The sequence below is a fragment of the Paramormyrops kingsleyae genome, chromosome 1, assembly GCF_048594095.1.
Source record: "Paramormyrops kingsleyae isolate MSU_618 chromosome 1, PKINGS_0.4, whole genome shotgun sequence".
Lineage (NCBI taxonomy): Eukaryota > Metazoa > Chordata > Actinopteri > Osteoglossiformes > Mormyridae > Paramormyrops > Paramormyrops kingsleyae.
Window position 1 is genome coordinate 33084370 of NC_132797.1, and position 14514 is coordinate 33098883.

The window sequence follows — 14514 nt, forward strand, 5'->3', positions numbered from 1 at the left end:
AATTCCACGGTGGTGTTTGGATTAGAGTGCCGCAGTCTGAGTGAGAGAGTACGGCATCAAAATCTCAATCTAATAAACTAGAGGAAGGTGTGAACATCTGACTTCACGTATATCCTAGGAAGAGATGCAGGTTACGGTAAAATACTGGACTAACACTTCAAACGGTAAAAGATAAATTCAGTGCAAATCACTTTCATGCAACAGCGATCAGACATTGTATATATGCACAGAATGTGAAATTAATGGCAGAGAAATTTCATTTGAAAGCAAAACAACTTTTGGATAATTATGGCAATCAAACTTAAATGAAGAGAAAAAATCAAACCCTAAAGGTGTTTCGAGGTGGTTTACAAACTCGCCCTTTATCTATCCATCCATCCATACTCTCACCTTTTCTGAAGCACTCATCTAAAGCCTTGGACAGTGTTTCAGTTTTTTTTCTCAAGGACCTCCTGCGTACAGGAAAACATGTTTGGCCCTCTCTACACAGGTCATCATGTTGTTTCTCTTGTATGGATTCTGCAATGAATTGACAATGTTTATTGATATAAACACATTTTAATTTGGTTACACTGCCAAACAATTATTGTGAACTTGATTCCAGCAAGGTTTCACTCCACTATGTCCACCTATACTGTTTTGTTCTCAGTTATGATATTGCTCTCATATCAGAAGGTGAATATTTATGAACAATAAACAAAAACCTATTTGGCAAATGGCTCTAAACCATCAGAAGCCTGACAACCATTAAATATGCTTACTAATGAAAAAAAAATCCTCATTTTAAGGTATTAGCCTTCAACAAAGTAAAACAATATTGCAAAGTTCGGTATTTTTAACAATGTATTAAAACTAAATGAACCAAGTAACAATGATTCCTCGCCTTTCCCCTCCATCAGCCTCTAGACTGAATGGTTTGATTTTAGCTGGAAATTCCGAGATTTTGTGTAAAGTCACAACCAAAGCACTTGCACTGTTTACAAACAGGAAGTAATATATTGGTTTCTATTAAAAAACCTTCAATAAAGGTCATAAACTACAGTAGATAAGTATAAATGGTATTTTATCATCCTATACCTCACTCTGAAAAAATATCAACATACCATAAAAATTCAATACAGACTAGCCCTAAATGTCATAATTTTTTCTCTACTTTTCAAAAAAATTGTACCCCCCAGTCCTCACTGAGGCCCCCTAGTGGGCAATGCCCCCCAGTTGCGAAGCACTATCCTAAATATGTGTAGAACTCATGAATAAATAGAAACTCATAAAATATATAAAGCACCTCCGGTTCTGAGGATGGGAAACATGTTTTTGACACTATGGAGTACAGCTCTAACCAAGCAAAATATGTAAAATCTGGGATCATCATGTTTTATGAAGTGATTTCCACAACATTTATAGCTTATTAAATTAACGATTAGATTAGGTTAGGTTACGATAGGTTAGGTTAGACTAGGTTAGGTTAAGATACAGTAGTTTAGCTTAAGATAGGCTAGGTTAGGTTAGGTTAAGTTAAGATACAGTAGGTTAGGTTAAGATAGGCTAGGTTAGGTTAGGTTAAGTTAAGATACAGTAGGTTAGGTTAGGTTAGGTTAAGATACAGTAGGTTAGCTTAAGATAGGCTAGGTTAGGTTAAGTTAAGATACAGTAGGTTAGGTTAAGATAGGCTAGGTTAGGTTAGGTTAAGTTAAGATACAGTAGGTTAGGTTAGGTTAGGTTAAGATACAGTAGGTTAGCTTAAGATAGGCTAGGTTAGGTTAGGTTAAGTTAAGATACAGTAGGTTAGGCTAGGTTAGGTTAAGATACAGTAGATTAGCTTAAGATAGGCTAGGTTAGGTTAAGTTAAGATACAGTAGGTTAGGTTAAGATAGGCTAGGTTAGGTTAGGTTAGGTTAAGTTAAGATACAGTAGGTTAGGTTAAGATAGGCTATAGGTTAGGTTAGGTTAGGTTAAGATACAGTAGGTTAGCTTAAGATAGGCTAGGTTAGGTTAGGTTAAGTTAAGATACAGTAGGTTAGGCTAAGTTAGGTTAGGTTAGGTTATTCCCTGCCTTGAGCGCATTGCTTCCGGGATAGGTTCCGGATTCCTGTGAGCCTGCATAGGTATGGAAAAGGCTGGTATAGAAAATGGATGAATGGCTTAATGAATGAACATCATTTAGAATGTAGGACAAGACTTACAGGTATGTGATTTGACACCACTTTTGGGCGTGTAATAGACTGCAAATGCTGAACTTTCTCATATATGAGTGAGTTCCACCTCATTTCAACCCTCCAAGCTTAGCAGGAAATCACATGCCGGGTGACATTGCCTTGCATGCAAGGTCCCCGGCGTCACCAAAGGACTTAACAGTGATGTTTTTAATGGACGACACACTGTGGCAGATATTGCCTGCTCTTTCCCCAGCTGCACTTTTGAAGTTTCTTCCTGCCATCAGGACTCAAATCCACAGTAACAAGGAGGAGAGCTTCTTCTCGCTGACGGCATAATGGCGGATGGGAATGACAATACATAAAAGAAACTTGAGTTTTACTTTCATTGTGGGAAAAAAAGATTTGATGCCAGTTAGGCAACTAGCTAAATATTTGGCAGCCTGGTTCTCTGTCAGCCAGACAAGATACTTCCTGTTTGGCAAGCTGGGGTTGCAGAGTATGTCTGTAAATTCGCACAAACTCTCTTTTTCTTAGGTCTAAATGCCAGGCATGGAAGTCTCAGGATGGATGATAATGTTAGACAAACTGTAGCTGATGCATTGCATTAAAACTGCAATATAATATTTAACATTTGGAAGTGCCTCAGTTGATAGAATATGTAATATTTAATAGAAAATGGGAAGCCTTTTGTGGTTTTGCTGGATAGTACAGGAATGGCTCACTGGCCTCACGTGAAACTTGCATTGAGAGGAATTGCATGTAGCACTTTAAGAAAAGAGACACATCTATAGATTGATCTCTCTTTAAAGACAGCTTATCCTGCCAGGGGTATAGTGGTCCCAAGTTTATCCCGGGAAGCACGAGGTGTGAAGGAACATGAACCCTCAAAGGAACAGCAATGCAGAGATCATTTACACGCAGAACCACGGACTTCACCCTGGAAGCACAGCCTGTGAGAACTGGCAGAATGGTCACTGTGTTCATGGTACACTATATTGCTAAAAGTATTGGGGCACCTGCCTTTACAAACACATGAACTTTAATGACATCCCATTGTAAATACATACTGTAGGCTTTAATAAGGAGTTGGGCCACCTTTTGCACCTACTGTATAATAGCTTCAACTCTTCTAGGCTGCACACAAGGTTTAGGAGTGTGCTTATGGGAATTTTTGACCAGTCTTCCAGGAGAGCATTTGTGAGGTCAGGCACTGATATTGTGTGAGAAGGCCACTAATTCATTCCAAAAGTGTTCTATTGGGTAGAGGTCAGGGCTCTGTGCAGGCCAGTCAAGCTCCTCCACACCAAGCTCGCTCATCCTTGTCTTTATGGACCTTGCATTGTGCACTGGTGCACAGTAATGTTGGAACAGGAATGGTCCATCCCCAAACTGTTCCCACAAAGTTGGGAGCATTAAATTGTCCAAAATGGCTTTGAATGCTGCAACACTAAGAATTCTTTTCACTGGGATTAAGGTGCCAAGCCCAACCCCTGGAAAAAAACACCACACCATAATCCCCCCTCCACCAAACTTTACACTTGACACTAGTGATGCACGATAATGCATTTTTCAACCGATACCGATAATCGATAATTTGCTCCTCCTTACAGCCGATAGCCGATAATGTCAAACCGATATTTGTATTAAAAGACCTAATAAAAACGGGAGTACAGAAAAACAAGAACAAATGTAACTTTACAAAAGCAGAATTTATTTCTACTTTTTCACATTAATGTGGACAGGCATCAAATCCAACATCCAACCTACAACAAATTGTCAATGTGTAATGGTAAGCTTTTAGGAAAAAAAAAAAATTAAATACTTCATTGCACAACAAGGCTCTTAAAAGTCAGCCATTTTTTGTAATATTGAACATAACATTAAAGAATAATGCGAAGTCAGTGTCAACATAATTGGTCTGTTCACAGAACAGAATATAACCACAGTAGGATCTGTGCAGAATTACAGTAGTAGGAACTGCGCAAATTTGGAGGCTAAATTAAGTTCATAATTATCGGATTTCATTATCGGTTGAATTTTTCATTATCAAAATTATCGGTGTGACGTCATAATTGCCATTATCGACCGATAATTATCGCTGACCGATATTATCGTGCATCCCTACTTGACACAATGTAGTCAGGCAAGAACTGTTCTCCTACAGTAGCAACCACCAAAACTAGACTTATCCATCGGATTGCCAGACAGAGGTGATTTGTCACTCCAGAAAACATCTCCACTGCTCTACAGTCCAGTGGTGGTGTGCTTTACACCAATGCATCCGACGCTTTGCATTGCACTTGGTGATGTAAGGCTTGGATGTAGCTGCTCAGCCATGGAAACCCATTCCATGAAATTCTCTACACCCTGTTCTTGAGCTAATCTGAAGGCCAGACAAAGTTTGGAGGTCTGTAGCTATTGACTCAGTTGGGGAACTTTTGCACATTGTGCGCCTCAGCATGCGTTGTCCCCGCTCTGTGATTTTACATGGCTTACCACTTTGTGGCTGAGTTACTGCTATTCCAAATTTCTTCCACTTTGTTATAATACAGATGCTTCTCTACTTACGAACTTTCAATTTACGAACTTTCAGACATACGAACGAAGAGGACTGTAAGTCCAAATTGTGTTTCTAGGGCTCCCGTTTCCTGTCTGCAACATAAATTTTTTTTTTCTGTGTGCCAATCCCGCCTAGTACGACTTCTGGCCGCTACTTCCGCCGCGCAGCAGCGTAGCGTGGGGACTCCCAGCATCCTAGTTCTTTGTACTTGCGTACACCCTTAAAATGATGTTGAATAACGACTTATGAACATTTCAAGTTACGAACGGCTGTTCGGAACATAACTCCTTCGTAAGTAGAGGAGCGTCTGTACCACTACCAGTTGACTGGGGAATATTTAGTAGCGAGGAAATTTCACAAAAGGCCTTATTGCACAGGTGCCATCCTATCACAGTATCACGCTTGAATTCACTGAACTCCTGAGAGTGACCCATTCTTTCGCAAATATTTGTAGAAGCAGTCTGCATGTCTAGGGGCTTGACTTTATACACCTGTTGCTATGGAAGTGATTGGAACACCAGAATTCAATGATTTGGAGGGGCGTCCCAATACTTTTAGCAATATAGTGTACTGTATGTATAGTCATTGTGTTTGTGATGTGCAAGGTCACTGCGTTTATGGTATATACAGTCAGTGTGTTTTTGGTATATATAGTTAGTACTTTACATGCACACTAAGAAAATTGAATTATAGTGTTAGTCCGAATAAACCTACTTTTAAAATACATGTAAACATGTTAGTCCAACTAAAATCGTACTAAATCGAATTTCTCAACTCGAACTAGACACCCAGATAACACGATTTGGAGTTGATGTACTCCTGCATGTATACATTTAATCGCACTCAAACTGGTGTAGGCGCTTTGTGCATGCTCCACAGTTTCTCCCCCTGGGCTTTAACCCGGAAGTAACAGAAGGAGCTTGGATCATAGCAGAGGACGTACAACATGTATGAAATGTACTTAATTTCTTGTTATGCTATCCTGATCTTGTTGTATCTGTTCTTCCGACCAGATCACTGTAAAGTTGTCCAATTCACTGCTCAGCTAAAGGGTGCTTTTCTACCGCCCCAAATATCGTACTTTTGGTACTGTACTTCAAGAAGGTACCGAAAATTCGGTACTTCAAGGTACTGATTGGCGTAAAAACTAGTACCATGTGACATCGTAACACGAGGGAGGATATTTTGTACTGAATTCGAAGTGGACGACATGTGATATTAATACCAACATCGCATGTTATGCATATCTAATTCTTACATCACTAGTCAGTTAGATTAAGATCAGGCTTTTTCTTACCTTCAATTTGGTATGGATATTATTGTGCCGGGAAGTCTCGCTAAAACCTATTTACTCTGTTATAAGAAAACCAACCTAGCAAATTTTGCAATTTTAATGATTATTCCTTTTCAAGTTTATCTATTATATGTTTAAAATCAGTTTACCTCAGCTGCTTTTGCATGAGCGCTGCATGCATTCTCAGAGACAATCATAATCATTTTCATCCTTGCTGTTTAAATCACTCCTTAGACATATTCAGAAATACCCCAATATTTATTTCAACAAAATCACATTGCGATATTTAAAAAAATTCCAATACCGTGCTGTTATAGAATATTAGACAAAATACTTTATTTCTTATGTTATCCTGATCTTGTTGTATCTGTTCTTCTGACCAGATCATAATTAAAGCTTGTGTCACTTCATTTGTCCACACATCCATTGTCATGAGTCATCGGGGAATGGACCAAGGACGAAGGGACAGGACTCCAGTGGCCTGTACTACGAAGCGGGGTTACTGGCTTATCGGGGTAACTTGTCGGATTTAAGGTACCACAGTTTAAATGGACTTCATATTCGCTCACTTACATTTTGCCCAGACTACCTTAAATCCAACAAGTTACCCCGATAAGCCAGTAACCCCGCTTCGTAGTACAGGCCACAGGAATCAGGTGAATACGGGGTTTAATTAGGGGGAAACAAGCAGGACCACACAATCACCACACAACGTCACAACATTAATGACCAGACTGGGGAAACATACTCTAACGTGGACTCAAATACAAAGGACTAATGAAAACAACTCAAAACAGCTGATGACATTGGGATTCCACATGAGGTAATGAGGGGGGTGTGGCACACAGGAGGATCGGCATGAGCAGGGCATGACAGAACTACCAGAGAGACCAGAGAGATGAAACTGGGGACACCACAGGACACAGGACAGAACAGGACAGCACCTGGGGAAACAAAAGCAACAACATCAATGAACCACGGGAAACAGCAACGGCACAAGGGACAGGCAAGACAAGAAGCAGGACAACAGCTGAACAAATGCAGACACGAACAGGGATACCAAAGATGAGAACACAGTGCCCAAAGAGGGGGACAACAAAGGGACAACACCAGGGAGCACAAAACCAACAGGAGGGACACCGAGGAAAGGAGGAGCAAAGGGACCAGGAGGGAACAAAGGCGAAGGAAATGGATGAGAGGGGAACACAGGGAAACCACCCACAGGGGGAACCACACCAGGGTCAAAGAGGCAAAGAGTGGGGGGAAACAGGGTATCTGGAGTGAACCCCGGTGGGCAGAAGGCGGGAGCCACAGGGCCAACAGGCGACCGCGAGACCGAAGCTTAAGGGACCCTTGGCGACTATGAGGCAGGAGCTGGAGGGGACACCGAAGGGGGCGAGGAGGAAGGCGGAGGGATTGCTGGAAGAGGTGAGGAGGGAGGCGACGGGGACACCGGAGAAGATGAGGAGGGAGCTGAAGCCGCAGCAGGTGAAGGTGTAGCAACAGCCAGCAAAGGCGCAGGCGACTGATGAGTCAGAGCTGGGGGAACTGCAGGCGACCGACGAGGCGTCGGAGGCGGGACTACAGCTACCCAACGAGCCACCGCAGGTGGAACTGCAGGCGACCATCAGGCTGGTGCCTGGGGAATCGCAGGCGACCGCCAAGCAGGAGCTGGAGGAACCACAGGCGACCACCGAGCCAAGGCAAGGGGGACCAAAGATGAGCCGGGGGGCAGGGTAGGCAGGACCCGACTCCAGCGCAGGTGTCCTCTTCCTCTCCGGGAGAGCAAGAGACGGGGAACCAGCCGAGATCTGCCATGCTGGGAAGAGGACCCACCGAAGGGGTTCATTGGGGCAGTCATCAGGGAAATCCTTGAGGGGTCCCACTCTAGTTCCTCCATCTCCACCGATGGGGGAGGAGTGGTGGTCCAACAATCAGGGATCTCCTCGGGGACAGGAGCAGGAACCGAGGAATCAGGGACCACCTCAGGGTCAGGAGCCGGGGGCACAGGAGCAGGAACCAAGAAATTGGGGACCTCCTTTATATCTGGCTGGTTAAGCCAGTATAATACCTCTGCCACCAGACTGATATACTCAGCCTCGGTCAGGCGAGGCATCTTTTTTGAGAGTCCGGTCATTCTGTGATGAGTCACCGGGGCACGGACCAAGGACGGAGGAACAGGACTCCATGAATCAAGTGAATACAAGGTTTAATTAAGGGGAAACAGGCAGGACCACACAATCACCACACGAGGTAGCGAGGGAGGCATGTACACACAGGAGGATTGGTACGAGCAGGGCATGACACCATTATTATTAGTTTTATTGTTTTTTTTTTAAGTTTGTCACATAATTGCTCAACCAGAAAAAGCCCAATACTATCAAGCTGAAAGGAACCATATTGCCACCTATTGTAGCGGAGTTGGTCAATAAATCGATTCCCCTCCCATGCATGGATACTGGATGGGACAAGGACAGTAGTCCGATTAAATGGCGTAGTTGAGCTGTAACCATAGCTCAACTTAGCTGTACATGTAAATGTACTGATTGTGATTATGGAAATACAGCCACTGTGTTTGTGGTATGTAGGGTCACTGTGTTTATGGTATATACAGCCACTGTGTTTGTGGTATGTAGGGTCACTGTGTTTATGGTATATACAGTCACTGTCTGGTATGTAGGGTCACTATGTTTATGGTAAATACAGTCACTGTGTTTGTGGTATGTAGGGTCACTGTGTTTATGGTAAATACAGTCACTGTCTTTGTAGTATGTAGGGTCACTGTGTTTATGGTATATACAGTCACTGTCAGAAAAGCCAGTGAAGATCCTGGGCAAGCTCTTCACTAGCAATCTGAGGGACACCAGCAATAACCTTGACACGTGGCTTTCGGCTGTGGACAAGTCTGGGTTTCCTGAAAAGTTTAAGGCCTGGATCTACCAACATGGTATCCTGCCTCGCCTCTTCTGGCTGCTTCTAGTCTATGAAGTCCCAATCACCACTGTGGAGGGCTTTGAGAGGAAGATTAGCCAGTTCCTACACAGGTGGCTGGGCCTGCCACGGAGCCTAAGCAGCATTGCACTCATCGGACATAACACCAAGCTGAAGCTTCCTTTCAGCAGTCTGGCAGAGGAGTTCAAGGTCACCCGGGCCAGAGAAGTCCTGCTCTACAGAGATTCCGCTGACACCAAGGTCTCCTCAGCAGGTGTAGAGCTCAGAACAGGATGGAAGTGGTGCGCCCAGGATGCAGTGGATTGTGCAGAGGTGAGGTTGCGACACAGCATCCTGGTGGGCACAGTGGCTACTGGGCGGGCCGGGCTGGGTAGCAATCCAAAACCTAGCTACAGTAAAGCCAGCACAAAGGAGAAGTAGAGGCTGATCCAGGAGGAGGTACGTGCCAAGGTGGAATAACCTCGCTCCAGCAGAATGGTGGGCATGTCCAAGCAGGGGGCCTGGACCAGGTGGGAGCATACAGCTGGTCGTAAGATCACTTGGGCAGAACTCTGGAAGGTGGAGCCACACCACTTCAAGTTCTTTGTCCAGTCAGTGTATGGCGTCCTCCCGAGCCCTGCCAACCTATTCACCTGGGGCCTGGTGGACTCACCTGCTTGCCAACTCTGCCAGAAAAGGGGATCTTTAGAACACATCCTCAGCTGCTGCTCAAAGGCCTTGGGAGATGGTCCGTATCGTTGGCGCCACGACCAGGTTCTGCGGGCAGTAGCAGACATCATCTTCACCAGCATCAACAACAGCAAGCGGCAACACCCCTCCAAGTGTACCATCACCTTCATTCAAGCAGGCGAGAATCCCCAGCCCCCAAAGAAGACCCAGGGGGACCTGTTTGCTACTGCAAGGGACTGGCAACTACTGGTTGACCTGGGGAGACGGTTGAGATTCCCGGACATCATTGCAGTAACAACACTCCGGCAAGACATGGTCTTGATGTCCGGGCCAAGCAAGCAGGTGGTGCTACTGGAGCTATCTGTTCCCTGGGAAGAGCGGATGGAGGAAGCTCAAGAACTGAAGAAGGCCAAGTACGCTGACCTGGTGGCTGAGTGTTGGAGGAATGGGTGGAAGGCCCGCTGCAAGCCCATTGAAGTGGATTGCAGGCGCTTCGCAGGCCAGTCTCTACATCGGGTCCTGGGACTCCTAGGGATCTGCGGACTGCACAGGCGAAGAGCCATGAAGAACATCATGGAAGCTGCGGAAAAGGCTTCACGTTGGCTCTGGTTGAGGAGGGGGGATGCGTGGCGTAGTGTGCTACCTGGACACAAGTCGGGGCCTGATCACCCCCGGCTGGGTCACTCGGGTGAGGGTGTCTGATGTAAGACCCAAAACATCCCGTGACCCCGGTTACATCACTGAAGATGTGTCCAGGTTGCACCACAAGGTGTATTTCAGTACTTTTTAGGGTATGTGCAATCACTGTGTTTATGGTATATACTCCCATTTCGATAATGGTATATAGGTCACTGTGTTTATGGTTTATACTGTCACTGTTTATGGTATGTATGGTCACTGTATTTATGGTATATACTCCCATTGCATTTATGGTATACAGTAGGACCTTGGAACTCAAACACCTCCTAACTCGATCAATTTGGACGTTGAATGGGTCTGTTGAATTATTTAAATTTTTTTTTTTTTTACCAAAATCTTGGAACTTGACCGTTCCTGCTAAAACATGTATGGGTCAAGACACGTTCAACTCTACCAGTTTGAACAGGTCGGTAGAGAAAAATGTAATGGCAACTTGACCGAAAACTTGGAACACAACAAAATAAAACAGACCTGCTGAAACTTCTTCAGATCGAGACGCGTCTCTGATGGGCTGAAATGAAGGCAAACGGACCTACTGGAACGCTGATGCCTATGAATCGCTTTCAGTCCCGTGGTACCTCACCATGCGAAAGCTGTGCTATTGTGTTCGGTGTGAATGTTTGTGCTTTATCTGTAGTACATTTAGTGATACAGTAATCATGGCCCCAAGGAAAGTGAGCAGTGATAGCAGCAAAGCAAAGAGGAAAGTAGTGAGATTAAGTGCAGAGTTTAAAAAGGAAATTATAGCGAGATTTGGTGCACGTGTGTCTGCTCTCACTTCCGAGTGTGGGATTGTCATTTATTTTATGTTTATTGCTTTTGTATGTGTGCTTTTTCATGTGTGTATTACTTTTATATTGATTGTTAATGCTTTTTATCATTAGGTAGGTAAATACATTTAAATAGACAATCATTTGGGGGTGTAGAAGAGATTATATTCATTTATATTATTTCTTATGGGGAAATTTGACTTGGAACTCAACCAAATCACAACCCGACCAGCCTTCTGGAACGAATTAAGCTTGTGTTCCAAGGTACCACTGTATGCGTCACTGTGTTTGTGGTATATAGGTCACTGTTTATGGTATGTACGGTCACTGTGTATATGGTATACACATGAAATTACGAAATGAATCATATCACAGTGATAAAAATTAGCACTTTTTATCGACAAACTCTCTGTCTTATGTGCTTAAATGATTTTCATTTGCAAGGCTATTTTCAGCATATACTGCAATGCAATCCACATGCCGCGAGGACCCATAATTCCTGGTGGAAGCACCGGCCCACTAATCACTGTCCCCCCCACCCCTAGCCACAGCTGGCCTTCCCGAGACACTCCCCCTCACCACGCGCTTTTCTGCTAAGGGAACAGATGGTTTCCAGTCAGGCTTAAGGGGTCAGATGAAGGGGTTTGGTGGAGGAACCGTCACAGGAGGAGAAGCACGGATTTAACACACGTGTCTTTCCAGGGAGAACAACACAGATGTAGAGATTTCTGATATTAAGTACGAATGCTGGCCAAACAATCAGGGTGAGAGGGTTCGTTAAAGGAATCGTCCGTTTTTCTGGGCCGTGCCCCCCATGGCAGCGACCCCCCCCCCAGCATGGCACATCTGTGCCTTTTTGGACAGGGCTCCCAGACGCTGCTTCGCCTTCTCCCTCCGTGTGAACTTGCGGCAGAGAGCCCCTCCTACTGCCTCCCTCCTGGAGCTGCTTTCAGGAGCAGCGGGTGTCACTTAGACGCCTCTCTCCCTGGATGCGGTCCCCGGGAATCCGTCCGCCGCGCCGTGGCTCCGCTCAAACAAACCCTGCAAAGGCCACCAGTCCTTAAAAGCTCTGTTACAAAAAAATCACGCAACACACGAGCTGGGGAGGGCCTGCCCTGTGCCGCTGAGGCCGCTCTCTGCCCCCGGGGGGGTTTTGTCGGGGGAGGAACAGCAAATGGCTACTTGCATTGGAGCTGCAGGATGCTTTTGATAGCAACCTTTTTAACCAGGCAGAAAAACATCTATGATCAATTCTCCTCCTTTTTAGTTTGTTTTCTCCCTAAAGGCCCAGAGTATGAGTATGTGTATGAGAATGTATTTTTTTTTACATAAAATAAAAATTGCTACAGTCAGTGACTTCTTGTTTCTATTAAGAAATGGAAAGAAAATTGAAATGGTAAGAGAGGAAGAGGAATGCTTAGGGATAGCATGATAGACTATAATCAGCAGCCCAGATCCGCTTTCGGCCAATCAGAGTTCTGCTTCACATGCGGAAGGTGATGCGAATGCAGTGTTTAATCAGCCTAGTATCCCGAGCAAATCTGGCGATTCCATTTAGATGCTGATCATATTTTCCTCTATTGAATCCTAATGGGATATTTAAATGTGAAGGCCAGTCATTAATGAAACTGTAAGGGGCGATTAGCTCGCACACCGTGTACATCCAAGCGCACGGGGACGAGCAGCAATGTCCCAGAGTTTCCCGTCGCCAGGGAGATGGATGTCTCACCGGTCAGACCGCGGTGTGGTGCGGTCTCGGAGGCTAACCGTGGAAGCATGGTGAAACCATGGTGAGATGCTCTCTGAATGTACGTCGAGGTTCTCGTGCTCTGAAACAATGCTGGAGACGGGCATAAACATCCTGCCATGCGCTCGGTGTGACCCTGGGAAGTTGATGGCCCCATCAGATGGTCAGTGTTTAGCATGGATTTGGCAGAAGACACACCAGGACAGCTTTAAAGTCTTCAGGGCCACTTTCTTTCTTCTCATCTGTAGCATTAAAATGGAAGATCCTCCCCCTGGCCTGGTCCTTCAATGGGAGTCCTTCACTGGGCACTCCCCCCAGGACTCAAACCCGGGTTCCATGGGGGATAAAGCCATATCATCACAGAGGGAACCAGTAACACACATCAGCAGTCAGATGCTCTGGCTGTACCTGCTGCTTTCTGGTTTAATAAGCCTGACACAAAAGTCGCCTTAATGGGGGGGCGGATCCTCGTTTTGTGGAGGGGTGGGACACGAAAGATGTGGCATCAACGTCACAGAAACAGGCCCATCTGCTCATTACTTGCCTTTTTAAAGGCTTCAGATCCATTGAATGCCTTTCCTATATTCTTGTAAATGAATTTGCATGTATAATGGAGATATTTGGCTTGAGTACCACGAATGTGGTTGAAATGAAAGTGCGTCTGTGAAATATCCAGCCGCTGGCAGGATCATGAGGAGAAAGGTGATGTAAAGGAGCAGTATTCTGCTCAAGCTGAATATGAGACAGATACGGAGGGTGGGGGGGCGGGGGTTGCCCTCAGAGGCGACCCCCCTCCATCCATACACAAACACACACATGCATGGGGTTACTGTCAGCCCCCGACGAACAGAGGAAGCAGCTCGCTGGGAAACAGCTGGAGGTGGAGGGGGGCGGGCAGATGGAGGTACTGAATGCCAGGGTCCGGTGGCGAAATACCCACGCTGCGGCAAAGGGGGGGGGGGGGGGGGGCAGAGGAGGAAGAGAAAGACGAGAGAAAAAAAGAGGCGCAGCATTATCGAATGGATGACACAGAACGCTACCTGTGGGGTCATTTCCCCTTTAACAATGCAAAAAGGGGGGGGGGGTCAGCTTCACAGCCCTGAAACCCTGCAGAATGACTCCTTAATATGTGTGAGTGTGTGTGTGTGTGTGTGTGTGTGTGAGTGTGTGTGATATGATATGATATGATATGGTATGATATGATATGATATTCCACCCTGGGAATCCTGGAGGGACAGCAGCCGCCCTGGGAATCTTGGTGGAAAGGCAGACACCCTGTACTGGAGACATTGAGTGTCAAACTGATCCATTGTGTCTGTCAGCTGCATTATAATTGCCCTGGTGAGATGATAGACAGGCTTCTATTACAAAAGCTTCTTGTGTTCCTGTGTGCGATTACCTGGCCAGAGAGCCCCCCCACCATGGAATCTGGGAAAGGATCACACTTGAAACAGGATGATAGCAGGCTGATTACTGGGGTAGGAGTGAATCATCAAGTCAACAGAGGGAGAATCCCGGGCAGCGTTTGGGTCAAGGAGGATGATACCGCCTTACTCTGCTGTTTTTATTACATCACATGTATTTTCACGGCTTGAGTGATTTACGCCAAGCCGCTTGCACTATAGCACAACTTCAGCTTAATCCGTAAGGAAATGACTGCTTTTTTT

General features: G+C 45.3%; 1 pseudogene; it reads left to right on the plus strand.

Moving 5' to 3' along the window:
* The first annotated feature begins 7372 nt into the window (after positions 1-7372).
* Positions 7373-10333, plus strand: LOC111840777 (uncharacterized; annotated as a pseudogene).
* Positions 10334-14514: the final 4181 nt, after the last annotated feature.